Raw genomic sequence first — 5547 nt, forward strand, 5'->3', positions numbered from 1 at the left:
TTCCATTGTTTTAGCATCTGTTTGGTAAGGTGAAGGGTCAGAGAAAAAGAGGAAGACCTCCAGTGAGACTGATTGGCAAAGTGGCAGCATCAATGGGCTCAAGCATGGAAACAATTGTGAGGTTGGCCCAGGATCAGGCAGTTTCATTCTGTTGTGCATAGGGTCGCTATGAGTCGGTACCAACTCGATGGCACCTAACAACAACAACAACAACAACAACACTGGAGAGCAAGTTGCAGAGTATTTACTGACATACATTTTGTTCTTTTCTTTCTTGTCTTCTTACTGATCTTTTGCTTTCTCTCTGTATGTTGTTTTTGATGACATCCCACAACTTTTCTGATTTTTGGTCATTAGTGACTAATGTATCAAATCTGTTCATGAGATGGTCTCTAAAATCAGGTGAGATATGTTAAAGGTCATATTTTGGCTTTTGCGGACTTGCTTTAATTTTCTTCAGCTTCAATTTGAACTTGCATATGATGGTCTATTCTACAGTCTGCCCCTGGCCTTGTTTTGCCTGATGGTGTGGAGCTTTTCCATAGTCTCTTCCCACAGATGTAGGCAATTTGATTTCTATGTGTTCCATCTGGTGAGGTCCATGTGTATAGTCAGTCGTCTTTTATGTTGCTTACAGAAGGTATTTGCAATGAAGAAGTCATTGGTCTTGCAAAATTCCTTCATGCAATCTCCAGAATCATTTCTATCATCAAGGTCATGTTTTCCAACTACTAATCCTTCCTCTTTGTTTCCAACCTTTGCGTTCCAATCACCAGTAATTAATACATCTTGATTGCATGTTGATCAATTTTAGACCAAAGAAGTAGGTAGAATTCTTCATTTTCATCATCACTGGCTTTAGTGGCTGGTGCACAAATTTAAATAATAGTAGTATTAACTGGTCTTCCTTGTAGGTATATGTATGGATATTATCCTATCATAGACTATGTTGTACTTCAAGATCTTTTTTCCCAAAAAATAAAATATTTATTCTGAGATTTGAGAATTATGAGAAACTGAATTAATGTGAATTGGAGTCTCACTGGGGTCTTCTGGGAAATCGAAAGTACCACCCTCTTCTGCAGCTTGATTTTTCTCCAGTTTGGCAATCCATTATTTCGCGGAATTGAAGACTATGGGTCTGCTGGTCACAGACACAGCAACGTAGTGGTGTGTATGTGTGTGCGCACACGCGCACAGCTCTCACAGAAACAATGTCTGCACTTGGTGATTACTGGGTTTTGGAAGGTCCGGCGACAGATGCAATACTTCAATGGTATTTTTTCATCACAGCTTCCCACTTTATGGTCTTCGTTCTCGTAGCTACCATAGCGACTCTCATCACGTTCACGTTCTATCTGCCACCATGCTAGCTAGGTAATCTGAGCGGTCAAGAAGGAACTTGTTGCTGTCTCCACAGCCGCAGAACCAGTCTCCTTGTAGTCCTTACAGGTGTTGGGCTGGTAATCCCATTGCACCCTGGCACATAGGTGCTCAGGAGCTCGGATGGGACCCTTCCTGTCCATCCCAGAGAAGGCATTGTCCACAGGCGTATCCATGGGCTTCATGCATTTCTGATCATTGTTGATTCCCTGGTAGATCTTGTTATCTTCCTTGCCCTCCTGAATCTTCTGGCTGCGCTCAGAGACGGTTTGTGCGTCTCGCTCTTCGTGTCTAGCTGGTAGACAGTGGTAGCACCCATATCCTCTGGCCCCACGGCCTTCACTGAGCGGGTGGACTCGGAGACCACACCAAGACCTTCGGACTCATTCTCCTCACTGCTCCTGTCACCCTAAGCAGCCTTTTGTTTACCGCTGCCGAGCGTCTTTTGTATCTTTGGGTTGTGGATTGTTTGTTCTCTTCTCCCGTAGTAGGAGTAAGATTTCCTCACTACTACTGCGGTTCTCGCTTGCAGACGGGGCGCTTCCTGTGGCCTGCACCGCTTTTCCGTCCAGGCTTTGTGAAGAGGAAGGTGCACACCTGGTCTGCGGTCCTTCCTGGAGAAAATTGCTATGCTATCTCAGAGTACTGAGCTCGGAAACGGTTCCAGCATGCGGGGCAGCGCGACACTGGCCATTTCGCTGTGTGCGCTCAGCTGCGTGTTGGAGGAAAAGAGCTTTAGACAGCCCTTGAAATGTTCATTTTGATGATGAATGCAACACCATTCCTCTTCAATTTGTCATTCCCACAGTGAACCATGTGATTGTCAGATTCAAAATGGCCAATACCGGTCCAATGCAGCTTACGAATGCCTAGGATATCGATGTTTAAGCGTTCCATTTCATTTTTTGACAATTTCCAATTTTCCTAGATTCGTGCTTCGTAATTCCATGTTGCGATTATTAGTGGATGTTTACAGCTGTTTCTCCTCATTTCGAGTTGTGCGCCATCAGCAAAGAAGGTACTGAAAGCATTACTTCATTCAAGTTTTCATGGACAACTCTACTTTGAGGAGGAAGCTTTTCCCCAGTCCTATTTTGAGGGCCTTCCAACCTGAGGGGGCTCATCTTCTGGCACTATATCTGACAATGTTCTGATGCTAGTCATAATGTTTTCAGTGTTGGGTTAAGCCTTCTTTTTTTCTTTTTTTTTAAATAATAACTGAAAAATTTTCTAAACTACAGCTTTATGTTAGAACATGGAAGAATCAGAACAAAATGTTGAGTGACAAAAGCAAGTCCAAATTGACTGACTATGGTATGTGTGATAGTTATGGTTAAGTAAGTTAAACCATCTTGGTTGGATCTGGATTCTCATTGGTTTGGCAGTTGTTTAGTGCCTTCGGAGTCGGTTCCAACTCATAGCAACCCTGTTAAGGGTTCCTAGGAGCGGCTGGTGGATTTGAACTGTTGACCTTGCAGTTTAATTTGACCTCGCAAGTCCAATGCTTATTCTACAGCACCACTCCAGTTCCCCATCATGTGATCCAAAATAATGTAATCACTGTGAAATTTCCTCAGGGGTGTGGTTTACAACATGCTTTATCTTACAATAGATAAATGAAGAGAGAAGTGTGCAGAAAGGGAGGGGCCTACTACCACCAACAAAGAGGTAGGAGTATAGTCTGTCCTTTGGACCTGGAGTCCCTGCACTGAGAAGCTTCTAGATTCATGGGGACACTGATGCTAAGACAAATGGAAATCTCCAGGGAATACTGGGCCTACAGATGCTGAAAGGAGACAAAATCATCCACTTGTGGCATTTTGGTTATAAAAGTACTAGATAACTAAGGCAGCATGATACTGTTTTTTATGAAGCCCACACACAAGCAATGTGTTGTTTAGATTGGTTAGGTCTATCTATATAATATACTCTGGTAGCGTAGTGGTTATGAATCGAACTGCAAACTGCAGGATCAGCAGTTCAAAACTACTACCACAAGAGACAGATGATGAGGCTTTCTGCTCCCATAAAGATTTATAGCCTCGGAAACCCTGGACAGGGTTGCTGTGAGTCGGAACCGACTCCATGGCACACAGCCACCACCATATACTATACTAAAACTATTTTTAGAAGGAAACTAAAAACAAATAAACCAGTTGCCCTTGACTTGAGTCACACCAACTCATGCTGACCCTGTGTGTCAGAATAGAACTGTGCTCCATAGGGTTTCCAATGACTGATTTTTCAGAACTAAGATCAACAGCCCTTTCTTCCAAAGCATCTCTGGGTGAACTTGAACTTTGAACCTTTCAGTTAGCAGCCAAGCACATAAACTGTTCGTACTACTCAGGGACTCATTTTGAAAACAAAGGGAATGATAAAAACAAAATTCAATATAGTAGGATGGGATAGATGTAAGATACTGGCTAGTTCTTCAGTTGAATTGTGTATTTACAATATACATTAGAATGTTATGCTTTGTAACATAAATATTACGTATATCATTCTGTATACATCAAATATGTGTTGTTAGGTGCCATTGAGTCAGCTCCAACTCATAGTGACCCTGTGCACAACAGAACAAAACTGCTTGGTTCTGTACTAATCTCACAACTGTTGTTACGTTTGAAACCATTGCTGCCACCACTGTGCCAACCCATTTTGTTGGGGGTCTTCGTCTCACTCGCTGACCATCCACTTTACCAAGCATAATGTCCTTCTCCAAGATTATCTATTATATAAAAATAATATATGGGGGTTATAACGAATTTATGATGAAACTTCTCTGCTCAAAATAGTTATTTCAATCTTATTTTTCATTCTTCTCAATTAAGCATTGATTAATTAAGTCAATATCTTTATTGAAGGTTAATACATTTTTTATATTTGTTATTTCTTTTATCTTATATCATCCCCTTCATCTATCCAAACATTGCCTAGTTCCAAGCTCAATTTTTATTCTTTCAAGAAGTCTCCTTTGATTGCTCTAATTCTTACTCTTCTTTCTTTCCTCTGAATATCTCCAACACTTATCAACTTGTGGATTCCAAGCAAATCAGTATTTAATTATAAGTTGTCTTATAGTGTTTGTAATCATCCAATGTGTGTTATTCAGGGTTCTCAGCTGGAAACAGAATCCAATCTTATTACTAGTTTAAACAGAATAGGAGTTTATAAAAAAGATACAGATGACTCCTAGAATCTATGAGTATGCAGAAAGCAAGTCTTGGTAGGTATCCAGGACTAATGCCAATATTATAAGTTGCTTAACCACTGTGTCACCTACTACATTCTGACTCATAGTGACTCTGTAGGACAGAGGGGAACTACCCCATAAAGATTTCTAAGACTGTAATCTTTACTGAAGAAAATGATCACATCTTTTCCCTTCAGAGTGACTGGTAGGTTCAAACAACTGAATGTTTCAACTGAAAGTGGTTGGCAGCTGAGCACTTAGCAGGGCTCCTTTCATTAAATAAAAAAAAGTTGAGATCATGATATTAGAAGCACTAACTTTACCAATTTAAAGGGCCTTGGTCACGTAGTAGATGTACTGGGCTGCTTACCTCATGATCAGCAGTTTGAGTCTACCATGTGTTCTTCAGGAGGAAGATGAGCCTTTCTACTCCCATAAAGATTTACTTTCTTGGAAACCCTTACTACCTCCAGACATCTCGTTTATCATTTTGTAGTTTATTTAAGAGTTTTTGTTTTTTTTAACTGTTACCTGCAGCTGAACTTAATCCTAATGACTTCACTACTTATAAACTTGGTGTGATGCTGCAAGGTAAGCACTGGACTAGTAACCACAAGGTCATCAGTTGGAAACCCTATACAGGGTTGCTATGCATCACAACCAATTCAATGACACACAACCACCACTACCATCTTATCAATTTGATTGTAGGGTTACTAAGAACAAGGACCCTGGTTTATTTCCTATAACACATAACACTTAATAAACTGTTGATTTATTACTCTAGATATCAGTATCCTCCATTAAATCATTATTATTTAAGCCACACATTTTGTATTAAAAAAGAACAAATAGGCTCAAAGCAATAACGTGATCTGATTTGGTTATGAGTAGAACTAATAGTGTAGTTTGAGGATAGATTTTTAAGAAAGGTTTCCAATAGTATAAGACTGGTTGCTGAGTTGGAA

General features: G+C 40.4%; 1 pseudogene; it reads right to left on the reverse strand.

Annotated features, from left to right (window-relative positions):
• Positions 1-987: 987 nt before the first annotated feature.
• LOC102828319 lies at positions 988-5056 on the reverse strand (annotated as a pseudogene).
• Positions 5057-5547: the final 491 nt, after the last annotated feature.

Source organism: Chrysochloris asiatica, unplaced genomic scaffold, assembly GCF_000296735.1.
Source record: "Chrysochloris asiatica unplaced genomic scaffold, ChrAsi1.0 scaffold00004, whole genome shotgun sequence".
Classification (NCBI taxonomy): Eukaryota; Metazoa; Chordata; class Mammalia; order Afrosoricida; family Chrysochloridae; genus Chrysochloris; species Chrysochloris asiatica.